General features: G+C 39.2%; 1 protein-coding gene across 1 annotated transcript in view; it reads left to right on the forward strand.

Moving 5' to 3' along the window:
- Positions 1–13,494, forward strand: part of LOC146395592 (uncharacterized) — a 795,612-nt gene extending 782,118 nt beyond the window's left edge. Inside the window, exon 2 of the transcript XR_014831458.1 lies at positions 9,575–13,494. The gene's annotated coding sequence lies outside the window, so the exon portion shown is untranslated. The remainder of the gene's footprint in view (positions 1–9,574) is intronic.
- Positions 13,495–13,745: the final 251 nt, after the last annotated feature.

A 13,745-nucleotide genomic window follows, 5' to 3' on the forward strand; every position in this document is an offset into this window, starting at 1 on the left:
TTACAAAGAACCCAAATTTTAGTTATTAAAATAAAAATTTCAGGCTTGTGAGGCAAACTAAAATTTATTTAGTGCAACTTATTTGTCTTATAAATACAGGAACACATGATCATCTGGAGTGAAAATGTTGTTACTTGAATTTATTTCTCAAATATGGGTTCTGCTGGAGCTCTTCCACTGACTTTCAGGGTCTCTTTGAGATCTTATCTTTACATAAAAATTCAACTGAGTTTTTTCCCAAAAACCATCTCTTACTTTAAATTATGGTCTTGTCTTTTTTTTTTTTTTTTTTTTAATGAAAAGGTGTTGCCCTATCAGAAACAAGTGTAGAAATTAAAATTATTTGAAACATGAACCCTGTGAAATTCTAATGAACACTTGCAATGTACCAGACCCTGGGTCCATGCCTGGGCCTAAAGGAACTGAGAGCTCAGTGAGGGAAAACAAATACCTGAACAAGTATTTAACAAATAGTTTTAATAAAATGTGGTGTTATGATATAGGTACATAAATGATGTGAAATGAATTAGAAGTGAAACATCTTGAAAGAATAGAAATCAATATGATCTGGGAGTTCCCGCTGTGGCTTAGGGAGGGGTAACAAACCCGACTAGTATCCATGAGGATGCAGGTTCAATCCCTGACCTTGCTCAGTGAGTGGGTCAAGGATCCAATGTTGCCATGAGCTGTGATGTAAGTCAAAGATGTGGCTTGGATCTAGTGTTGCTGTGGCTGTGGTGTAGGCCGGCAACTGCAGCTCCAGTTTGGACCCCTAGCTTGGGAACTTCCATCGGCCACGGGTGCGGCCCTAAAAACAAAAAAATCAATATAATTTGAAAGATTTGGTGGCCACATTTATAAAGAATGATGTTAGTAAATCACCTTCATTGCATTTATCCAAGTCAAGAAGACCAAATAAAAGCTTTCAGTAGTGAAAAGCAGAATAAAAATGGAGGCAAAATCTTCATTTCACAGACTGTAATTTCTAGATTGGATTATGAAAAAGAAAATACCTCATGGTAGAAAGAAATATGAACAGTATAGTACTTAACATGGATCAGCAGGAATGATGCTGGAGATACGGAGCTAATAAGCTTGGTCCTTGAGTGGCTCAGTCTTGAAAGACACAGGCAATAACAAACTATAATGTTGTTTAAATGTTATACTACCTGAAGCACAGGTGGCTGGGGTTATTATTATTATTATTATTATTATTATTATTTCTTTTTCTTGAATCTGTATTGGCTAGCAGAGAGAAATCTACTTGGAGAATACCAAGAAAAAGTACAACCATTGTTAGGAGTAGAAGCCCAAACCCCAGAAATAGGAAGCAGAAGAGAATACACATTCTTTAGCCTCCTCTGAGTTGCTGAGGATCTGGCAGGTGTGAATTTGCATACAAGTAACCACTTCAGGTAGACACAGGTCAGCACCTGCATCCACAAACACAGGTGGTTGGGCAGCATTTTTGAAAATTTAGCTACTAAATTACAGTCTCCTGTTCCTACCCTATGTTAATCTGTTTTATTTTCTATGCTCCTTATAAAGAACTGGGAATTTAAAACCAGTCAAAAGGCAAAGAAACCCAAATAAGATTAATTCCTGGCTCTAGTAGTTCTTCAGCTCTGATTATGCATTTGCTAAAGTGCAAATTCCTGGGACCATCCCATAGATACAGAATGAAATCCACTGGGTGTGGGGCCTGGAGGTTCTCTTTGGCTCCCCCCACCCGAGGCACCTCAGAAGGCTCTGATAGAGGTAGTTTATAAACGCCACTTTGATTATGCAAACCTGTATAAAATCAAGTTTTATGGTCCAAGCATGAGGTAATGTTTCAGCCATGTTTTTTTAATAATTAAAATTATAGTTTTAAGTTAACTAATTAATATGGCCACTGATCTTTGTTACACAACTTCACACAGGGAACTTAGAGTAAAAAGTGCCATGTTTCCCTCTATTGCCCGCCCCCCCAATTCTACATTCCTAATTGTTGGGTGCATACCCTTTCAGATGTGTCTCTGTACAATTTCTGTAAGTATGATACAATTAAGTTTTACTTTTTTTCACTTGAAACAATAACCTTTTCTCAAGGTGTAGAGATTTTACAAGTTAGAACTTATAAACACATTGCATTCTTTCCCTCTGTCCTTTAATAATCTAGGATAGAAGTGCTATAATTGGCTTAATTATTTCTAACAGATGTACCTTTAGGTTATCCCGCCCCCTTTTTTGTTACCACAGCAAGCATTTCAGTGAAACCTCTTTATGAATGCCTGTCTGTGTGAGTGTGCAAGAATTTCTTACGGTTAGCCACCTAGCAGAATTTTTGAGTCAAAAAGGTATACACATTTTAAGTATTGTTTGCCTTCCTACTCTATTCCCAACTCCTGGTCAAAACTAATTATTCTTCTTCTTTATTTATTAACCAACCTGGTGGGAGGAAATTATCTCATAATTTTAATTTGCATTTCCCTAACCATTACTAGATTGAGGTTCTTTTGAGAAGTAGGTGGGTCATCTGTGTTATTTCTGTGAATTGCCTGCTCATATTCTTTGCACATTTCTCCACTTAGGTTTGCTTCCTTTTGTTATTTATGGGCCATTTTAAATAGCCTGGGTGGTCAGGCTACCTGGGAAATAATGAGAGAAGTAAGAAAAAAAATCAATGACAGTATTAATATGGTTGGGGCTGTAAGTATGAAATTAATAAAAAAGTAACTTAAAATAGTATTTATATATTTACGATGCCTACTGTCATTCAGAGCTGTTTTCTATTTTTATGTGGTCACATATGATCATCATCTTTATGAATTCTAGATGTGCTTATTGTCTCTCTTGTTTCTGGATATTTATGGAAGGTGGTTGCTGGGATAAAGGAGGAAAAGCAAAGTACCAATTGATCAGGTGCTTATCTTCAGTGACCTGATGGCCAGTAACTGACATATAGGATTGGGGGAAAGAAGCAGGTTTGAGAAGGAAGGGTATCGTTGAGTTCTATGAGCGGCATGGTGAGTTTTAGATTCCAATAGAACTTCTTGGTTGTGATGTCCAGTAAAAAGTGGGAAATATGGAGTTCCCATTGTGGCTCAGCAGGTTAAGAACCCAACTAGTATCCTTGAGGATGCAGGTTCAATCCTTGGCCTCGTTCAGTGAGTTAAAGGATCTGGTGTTGCCACCAGCTGTGGTGTAAGTCACAGATATAGCTCGGGTCTTGAACTTTGTGGCTTTGGTGTAGGCCGGCAGCTGCAGCTCTGAGTCAACCCCTACTCTGGGAACCTCTTTATGCCATGGGTGCCTAAAAAGAAGAAAAAAAGGTGGGAAATACACTACTCACTCACCAAACAATCTCATTGTGGGTGTTTGCAACCCAATGGACTGGCTTGGTTTTGGGAGTCTACTTTTTTGTTTATATGAGAATAGAGTCTGGCCATCAGCTCATGATGTCAGGCTTCTAGAACCAGACTGACTAGATCCTTGCTGGACTCACTTTGAGTCCTGCTGCTATTATTAAAATATAATAGTGCACATTTTTTAAGTTGTTTTTTGTTGTTGTTTTTTGTTTGCTTTTTTAGGGCCGTGTCGATGGCATATGGAAGTTCCCAAGCTAGGGGTCAAATCAGAGCTGTACACCACAGCCAAAGCAATACAGGATCCAAGCTGCATCTGTGAGCTACAACACAGCTCATGGCAATGCCAGATCCCTGATCCACTGAGAAAGGCCAGGGATCGAACCCGAACCTGCATCGTCATGGATACTAGTCAGATTCATTTCCATTGCACCACAACGGGAACTCCCAAATAGTGCATATTATAAAAAATAACTTGTTTGTGGGCAGAAATTATTTCCAAGCTCTTTTCAGAGGTCACTACTTATTTGACCTAATTATCCCATTTCCAAACTGGTAAATACCCAGCACTTATGTTGCAGCAGCTACCATTTCTTCCTGCTTTGGGACTTTTTACCTTTTATGAATGTGGACAGTTTACAGCTATGGATAGGGTGTATTATCAACATCTGTTATTGACTTAGCAGTTTAATTCTTTCACCAACGATCACATAGGCTTACATAGCCTGATGTTTCGAAAGAGTATCTCATTCAACATCACACAGCAATAAGTGAAAGCATAAGCATTAAAACAAAATCTACCTGGGGAGTTCCCATTGTGACTCAGCGGTAAAAACCAGACTAGTATCCGTGAGGATGCGGGTTTGATCCCTGGTCTAGTTCAGTGGGTAAAGGATCTGGCATTGCTGTGAGCTGTGTTGTAGGTCATAGACGCAGCTCACATCTGGTGTCGCTGTGACTGTGGTGTAGGCCAGCAGCTGCAACTTTGATTTGACCCCTAGCCTGGGAATTTCCATATGCTGTGGGTGTGACCCTAAAAAGCAACAACAAAAATCTACCTGGAGCAAGAGGGAGGGATGTTAATGCAGAAGAGTGTTTAAGCCTAGAGCTCAGATGAGGCTCTGGGCTGGAAATAGAGACCTAGGAGGCCCTGGGTACTTGAGTTCTAGAGTTGAATACAGGGCCAACTGCATGAACATGCAACTTGTGCTCTTGCCAAGGCCCATTTTTGAAATCTACCTTCTGCTGTTGCCATCTTGATATTTGTAATCATTGTTGAGCAAAGTATCCAGCATTTTCATTTTGCACTAGATGTCACAGATGATGTAGCCAGTCCTGGGTAAATGAGATTACTTAAGGGATGTGAGAAAACTAAGAACAGGCAGGGGCCAGAGTCCCAGCACACTCAACCTGGAAACATTGGCAGAGGTGGACTTGGCTGTGAAGAGGACTGTGAAATAATAATGAGAAAAGTAGGACGAAAACCAAAGGGAAGGGATGTAAGTGAGGGTGAAGGAAGAGTTCTAAGAAGAGTGGATCTGCAGTGACACCAACGGTAGAGGGGTCCAGGCAACTAAAAACCAAAATGCCACCTTTGTCTTTTGAGGGGTCATAGAGTGGCAAATAGTGCTGGCAGGGGCTGGATGCAGCTCATCTGTGATAAGGCAGTAAAGAAATGGAGCTGAAATGTGTAGACTATTCATGTCAGAATTTTGATCATGGCAGGGAGGCAAACAGTTTGAAGGAGATTCAGGGTCAAGGAGAGCAATTGTACAATGAAAGAAATAAGAAAATGGTTGCACCTGGGCAAAGAAGAGAAGGAGGGCCAGTAAGTAGAAAGGAATTTGTGATCGGAGGGAATGTAGCATTGTCCTGAGTCCTGTGTAAAAAAGTGAGGTGGTGGGCATCAGCCTTTCTCTCCTTTGTGGAAAGAAAAGGAGAGGAGGGAGGGCGGATGTAGATGAGTGAGTGAAGGTGGGAGGTGGGGAACCAAGGGCCTGTGTTCTGGGTAACCTCGGTTTTTCCTGTGGCACAGGAGCAGGGTTCCAAGTGTGGAGATAAGAGGAGAGGGGATGAAAGTTCCTTCCTATTGGAGAGTGGTCCAATTAGGCATGAGTAACTCAAGATCTGGGCTTTGGGGCCACTGGCTTCCTGAAATTCAGGTCAAGCCACATCTAGCATTTTATTCCATGGCTATTATGAATTTGAATATGACAGAGTCATGTTCACGTTCCCATCTGTTTGCAATTGCTCAGAATTGAGTCGAAAGTAATGTGTTTCTGACAGCTTTTCCTGTAGTCCACATCTGAAAATTTCTTTCTGATGAAAGATAAGGCAGAAAGAACTAGATTCTCTGCTTTTGGCAGGATGGGAATTCCAGGAAGTTTTGATATCTTAAGTTCTCTAGTTAAGCTTTTGTATCTGTGTCATTTCTATGCAAGAATACAAGGCTTGGTGCATATGAGTTTACCTGTTCCATTTAATCTTTGCAAGGTTTTTGTGTCATTAGCCTAATTATACAGATGAGGAAACTGAGACTCCAAGAATAAAGCAAGTGGTTCAGGGTCACAGCTGGTACCAGAGTCAGAATTCAAACCAAGGCTGATGCTTTATGGACCACTGCCCCTCCCTGACTACATGCATTAAAAGAAACTCATGGGAGCTCCCACTGTGGCATAGTGTGTTAAGAACGTGAATACAGTGGCTCAGGTTGTTATGGAGTTGCGGGTTCAATCTCCAGCCTGGGCAGTGGGTTAAGGATCTGGTGTTGCTGCAGTTGTAGCATAGGTCACAACTGTGGCTCAGATTCAATCCCTGGCCCAGAAACTTCCATATGCCACAGATGAGGCCATTTAAAAAGAAAAAAAAAAAAAGAAACTCATGGCTTTGAGTAATTCTGCACACAACACGCCACCTGATCTTCATAAACAACCCTGAGAAGTAGATATCATTTTCCTCATTTTTCAGCTTAAGAAATTGAGGTTCATTGTACTTTCTAAGATTTACCCAATTAGTAAATGAATGCAGCCTTTTTCACTTAAAAGCCCACGTCCTTTGCACAGTTTGTATACAAGCACTTAGCTCATGGTGATGATGCTGTCTGAGGAGGCACAGTCTGGAGGTGGTTTTCAGAAAGGAAGCAAGTGTGTAGGTTAATGGGGATTGGAGCTAATGGGAATTCTTCAAAGAGGGTAGGCTGTGAAGTTTAAAAGGACCAGAAGACTGGGGAAAATATGGTGGCTGTTACCTGTGAAGAGTGTAAGATGTTCTTGAGTCCCCAGGAGGGAGAAGGGTAGAGTAAGTCGCAGATCGCCCTTTGTTCAAGGGATCTGTTTTGAGGTCAGGGCAAGAAGACCTTTTGACCCTGAAATTGCAGGGACCCCAAAGAGCCAGAGAGGAAAAGACCATGATCCCCTAGGGTAGACCTGTCTTGCTTGGGCTGAGAACTGAATGAGCCTCAAAGGTCAAGTGTAGAGGAATAACCAGACACTGGAGGGAAACGAAACAGGACAGGGAGGGCCTGGCCAAAAACAAAGGTCAATCACTGAAGCCTATGCTAAGCTATAACTTAGAAATCTCTATGTAGCCTGAGTATCTCAAAATGTCTTGCATCACAATTTGATGGAATATGCTCTAATTCATTAGAGAGTACAGGGGACAGGAAAGCGAAAGAACTAAACAGAGCAAGCCAGTAACCCTGAAGTGCCATTTCTAAGGAGAATACCTGCTCAGTGTGGGTGAGTGGTGATGTAGCAGAAAGTTGTTGGACTAACGAACAGCAGTGACTGGGAGAGCGCCTTCTCATGCACTCTGCTGCCCTGACAGCTTTTGTCCTGCATCATGACCTGTCCCACCTCCACTTCCAGTGGTCACTAAGTGACCCCTTATCTCTCCCCACAGTTTCAGGCTGGAGTTTATCCAGCTTCTCCCACCAGTCCATGCTGATCTGCTCATCCTCGTCCTGGCTTGGGAAGCTTGCTAAGTCCATGCCACAGGTTTCCCACTGCGGTATATAGTTAACTTAGAAGTAGAAAGATGCTCAGATGGTCCTAACATAGATGAAATCATAACTATGGTTTTCAGTCTTAGTTGAGCAAGAGAAGTGGTCTAGGTTTAGATATGTAATTCTGTGTGAACACGTGTACATACATACACAGTGCCAGCAGCAGCTTATTTGAAGTTGATTTCCCAAAGGGGTAATGAAAGCTGGAAGCCTCATCATAATAAGGAGGACATAAGTAGAATATGCTGCCATAATCATTAAACTGAAGGAGAGAATTATGCTCCTGGCATGAGGCTACCCTGCTTAGCCTCCAGTGCTGCTGCAGCCCCACTGGTTCATCAGCAGCCCTCCAAGGACACCTACGACTTGGTCAGTGAATGCATTTTCTGTTTGGCATGGATTGAAGTGTGTTGTTCAGCAGAGCAGACACAAAGGATTATATTCCTAGCACTTGACCAAAGACATAGCTGACCAGACATGATTTTTTTTAGCAATCTTACCTTGTACTAGTCACAGTATTTAGTGCAGCATATTTTTTCATTCACCTAACTTATCCAGAAAATTGATATTTGAAATGTTTAAGCTATTCAGAGTGGTACACTACTTTGGAAAACAGTTGGTCATTTGCTTTAAAAAGTTAAACATACACCTACCATACTAACTCAGCCATTCCTCACCTACATGATTATCCAAGAGACATGACAACATATGTCCACATAAAGTCTTGTATAAATGTGTTCATTAGCAGCTTTATTTATGATAGAACACTTCCAAAAGAAGCCCAAATGTCCAAGAGGTGAATGGATAAGCAAATTGTGGTATGTCCTTGGGATGGAATACTACTCAGCAGTAAAAAAGAAGAAGTTACATGTGTAACAAAATAGCGTTGATGAATCTTAGAGTCATGCTGAGTAAAAAGAAACCGGATAAAAGAAGAGTACCTGTTATAATATCCCATTTGTATAAAATTATAGAAAATTCAAACTCATCTAAAGTGACACAAAGCAAATCAGCAGTTGCCTAGGGGCACAAGGAGCCAAGTGGATTAACTTGATTGTGGTTAATAGATTTACACAGATGTCAAAATTTATCAAATTACACAGTGTTAAATATATTCTGTTTATTGCATTCCAATGATAGCTCAATAGATTTGTAAAAAAAAAAAAAAAAATGGAGGGTTTGTGAAAGACTATGGACAAAGTAAACAATATTGGCAAGAATATCCCTTCTCTGGGATTAAGAACAAAGTTGAGTAAGAAGACACTATAAGGGGAGTTCCCTGGTGACCTAGCAGTTAAGCATCCAGCGTGGTCACTCCTGTGGTGAAGATTCAATCCCTGGCTTCAGAACTTCTGCATGCCTCACATTTGGCCCAAGTAAAAGACACTCTATCGCTGACTTACATAATAGAAGGTGGTTTTTTAAAAAATCACAATGTATGTTTATTTTGTGGTAAGGTTATATCTCTCTACCACCTTTATATGAGAACCTCCCGCCTCCTCCAGCCCTCTCCAACACTATGATTGATTTAAAAATTATCATTCAACTGAAAATATTTTGGTTCATAATTAGGAATTTCTGCTTAATAGTTTTCATCCTCTTGATTTAGAATAGGAATTCTGATACTATGGGGGTAAAAAAGAATTGGAGGAAAATTTGAACCTGAAGCTGAGAAAGGGTAATCAAAGGAGCAGCTATTAGTAGACGGAAATTAGAACTTGGATTGAAAAGTGCACCTTGGAAAGAATGAAAAAAACTTTTTTTAATGGAAACAAAACCAAACAAATAGGGGAAGGGAAGGGGGGATAGAAAGGGAGTCGGAGCACCACTTCACAAATGATTTTCTCTGGGTTGTTAGTGGGTAGTCTTGAAATGAAGATAGGACTGGGATGGAGTGCTTGGGAATGAAGAGCTGGGAATAGCCCCACAGGAAATCAATAAGGAATTGACAAGAGGTGAGAAAAAAACAAAAACAAGCTTGCAGCATCTGGTCACCTAGCATGAATTTTTGTGGAGCCCACCCATCATGGTTTTGTGAAATTTTCAACAATACCAGTGATACTCAGTTAGAGGTACAATCAGCCTTTATTATCTTTTTTTAATGGTGAAAAAATTTATATGTAGAATTAGCTGGACTCGGTTTAGATGATTCCAATTTTGTAGGCTACATAAAAGTGTCGTAGTTGGGAGCTGTTAAAACATAAAGCATTCTTCTCTCCATCAGGCCTGATCAGGGGTGTTGAACTTGGCCATGTCAGCATCAGAGAGCATCCTCAAAGCCTGAGCTGGTGCTTGTTGGCCTTACCTCTACAGTGAACACGGGTATGTTATCTTCTTCTGTTTGCTTCATGGCTGACTCAGTGGTCAGGCAGAACCTGATGATGGCTTAGTGGTCAAGCGTGTTTCTCCTGGAAACAGTCTCCTGATGATATTTGAGCTGCCTCTATGCAGCAGTATCTTGGGCTGCTGGAATGTGCATGGTGTGTGGCTCTTCTTTTTCTTGTGCCTGTAGGTGCCTTTCAGTGAATGCTGCCTTCTTGGCCTTCAAGCCTTTGCTTTGGCTTCAGCTTTGGCTCAGTGCGGGGTAGGGTGGAGGGGGCATTAGAGCCAAACTTCCTTCTGTGCTTTCATTGCCATCTTCATGGAAAGGTTCAGCCTTCATTTTAGAAGGGGGAAAAAAATGTGTTCTCATCTTTTAAAAAAACAAACAAAAAACTGAAGTCTGTTCTCAAACAGATAAGCCATTACATTGAAAATAATTAAGTTGCACTGTTCCAACTGTTCACAAATTTTCAAATAACTTCAGTAAGTGTATTGTGTCTCCCAGACATGTATTTTATGTAATAAATGGGTGTTTTTACAACTAGCTATAAACATAGCTATTGTAATCATCTTTGCTAACATTTACTGCCTGCTTGTAATAGGGCAGGCACTGTCTTAGACACTCTAAATATGTTATCATTTGATGCTCATAACATAATGTCACACTTTACAAAGGAGAAAACTGAAACAGAGGAAGGTAAGACATTTAGTAACGAAAGGATTTAATAAAGGCAGGATTCAAAAATCTGGCCTCAGAGCCTTGTATCTAACTTCTACAATATAGTACCTCTCGTATGATGTCATGTCACAGTTACACCAAACAAGCAGGACTCATGAGATAGAATCAGAAAACAGTTTTCCTTTTGTCTCCCACTTCCCCTTTTACATTTATTCTAGTTCTTTGCCTATCCTTGAATGAAATTCAGGGCACCTCATCCCCTGTACAGTCACTCTGAGTAATCTAAGCTCCTATAGTCAATAACGTACACCTCTAGTCCAATGCAGTAATTAAAATTGTAACTTCATTACACACCATTTCTTTTCCCCAAAATAGACCTGATATAGGTTAGCAGCCTGTAGAGGTGGTGGTGGTGATGGTAGAAGAGAAGTTTAACCTTTAACCTTTCTCTGCCTCCCTAACCTTACATCTTACCTCCTACACCTCCTACTACCATGCTGGCTGTGGTTTCTGCTCCCACCCTCCGGTGTCACAGAGGGGCAGAAGAACTAAAGTGGCAGGAAATGTTTCACCCAACTAGCAACAATGTGACCTTAGCTTCCTCTAGCTGTGCATTTAAGGCATCTCTCAAAGGCATTTTTGTGGCTTTTTGCAAACCCTGCCCCCATTATCAGGGATTTCTCACCTCTAATTGCCTAGAGTAAGGTGCATCCCAGAAATGATTAGCTCCTTTCTCTACTCCCTGGATATCTGATGTTTTCCTTCTGTTGAGGTCTTGTACCCACAGAGGTAGTTCTTTTGAACAAGACTTGGAAAGACCCTGCCGAAGTATGTTCTCCCATTGAACCGTATCTCATCCATAACAAACACCCTGGCCAAGTCTGATGGTCTAAGGCTCTCATACAGCCACCTCTCCTTTGCTCAGCCAGCCCCTCTGCATTTCCCAGAGCGAGTCAGGAGGCTGCGTTCACCTAGAACCATGAGCTGGAGAGGACACATTCCTTTAGTCTCTTTAAATTCCTAATATATTGACGTGAGATGAAGGAGAAAATAGCTCCCACTCATCTTCTTCCATTTGGTGGGAAAGATTCATGGCACATCCCTAGTTGTCTCCAAAAAATCCTCCTGTGATCTCCAATGCTTTCATTCATTTTATTTATTTTCTAGTGAGGGTTTAGAGTTGGGAACCTAGATTTCTAATGAGAAAATTCAGTAAAGTTCCTGGGTATAAAATGACCATACCAAACTCAATATAGTTCCTACACAATATCAATAACCAAATAGCTAATGTAATTGAAAAAAAAATTCATTTCCTACAAAAAAAAAATAAGGCATTCAGAAATCTAATAATCTATAGGATTGTAATGGAGGAAATTAAAATATTGTTGAAAATATTATAGAAGGCCCCGATGAATGAAGTATGCCATCTTTATCAATAGAATGGTGCAATGTCATACAGTTATTTCCTACAAAATTATCCATAAATGCAATAATATTCCAATAAAAAAGAAACTACCATAAGATAGGTGTCATTTGACAACCATATGCAAAATATATGTGAAAGAATAAAGACTTGAGAATGCCAAATAATTCCAAAGAAAAAAGAATGGAAGTCTTAACTTACAAGTTGGTTAAGACTTACTTTAAAGTTATGGGAAGGTTAAAGGGATGTATTGATGTAGGAATAGACAGATAAACTAAGGAACAGTACAGAGAATAAAAATGATCCAAGCTTATGTGAGAAATTGTTATAAAATGTAGCATTTAAAATTAAGTTGGAAAAGGACAAATCATTCATTATATTGGAACAAGTAGATTAAAAATAGATCCTAGTCTCAAGATAGCCACAAACATAAATTCCATAAAATTAAAACCTAAGTATTAAAGGCAAAACTTTTGGAACAAACTATCAAAGTATCAGGATATTTGGGATGGTGGGAAATTTTTGCTGAGATAAAAAGCACATATATTAAAATGCAAAATATCCCAATCAACAGATAAAATAACCAAATTAAAGTAAGCTACAAAGTGAGGAAATATATTTGCATGCATATTACAAACAAGGGCATATATCCACATTACATCAAAGTTTCTACTACATCATTAAGAAAAAGCAGAAAAATATCAGCAAAGGAAAATAACAACGTAAAGAACAAAAAACCTGTTTGGCCAATAAACCTATAAAAAGATCTTCAACCTCACTAATGATTGAGGTGATAGAAATTGAAACAAGTTTCACTATTTATACATCATAGTGGAGGTAACTCAAAAATCTAACAATACTAAGCATTGGAGATGAAGAAGGAAAACAAATACTTCCACTCACTACTAGCGGAAGAACAAAGTGGTATAAGAGCAGATTGTTTCTTTAATTTTTTTCCTTACAAAAATGTGAGGCATAAAAGAATATTAATATGTATAAAACTGGGCGGTAAATACATGAATTTTTATTATTTTATACCTAAATTTTAAATTGCTAATTTTTTCGCTTTTGATTTTTGAAATAGTTTCAGACTTGGAAGAATTTTTTAAATAGCACAAAGAATTTCTATATACCCTTAACCCGCATTGCGTAAATGTTAGCAATCTTACACATCCATAGCACAATGATGAAAATCAGGGATTTATCACTGATACACCACTATTATCTGCCGACCTTACTCAAATTTAAATTTTTTCATTCAAAAACATCTTGACATCCTATGGTTCATGTCATTTAAGATGAATACCAGGAGTTAACTTACAAGATGGCTCAGCCAGGTCGCCATTAGCAAGGAGAAAATGTATTCCTGGGCATGAAGGCTACCTATTTAGATATTCTGCACAAGTGATGGAAAATACATCTCCTTTTTCTGAAGGTATGCAGGAGAGATGAGGGTCATATACTAAGACTCAAGGGGATGTTTTTACTCTATAGATCTTCATATCTCTAAATGCACCAGACAAAAATGTTATGAGAAAAGTCATTTTTAGATAATACACCTTGTACTTTTTATTACAGAAATTTTAGAACATATACAAGGATAATACTTTTTCTTAAAGTAACAAGGGAATTTTAAATCTGACAATAAAAATGCTTAGTGTATGAATCTTCAGAAGTGAAGCCTGAGCAGACTTAATACTTCTTAAAAAAAAAAAAAAAAGCCTTTTCCTTTATTCATTCTCTTTTTCTCAACAGATACGTCACTATCCCTCCCTTTCTAGCCAGTTTGTTGAAAGTTTTTACTACTAAACCGAAATTGACTAGTTGCTTAATAAAAAGAGCAACTGGAATTTGGGATTTTCTTTTTTTATAGACTTGTGAAGATTAAACAACTTTACATCTCAGAAAGTTTTAAATGCCTGGAAACCAGATTCAGCATTAGACACATCTTTAAAAATGTCAACGCCTCTA

Source organism: Sus scrofa, chromosome 16 (assembly GCF_054392235.1).
Source record: "Sus scrofa isolate SSC_HxYL_T2T_F1_AM1 chromosome 16, Sscrofa_HxYL_maternal_Yorkshire_Landrace_v2.0, whole genome shotgun sequence".
NCBI lineage: Eukaryota > Metazoa > Chordata > Mammalia > Artiodactyla > Suidae > Sus > Sus scrofa.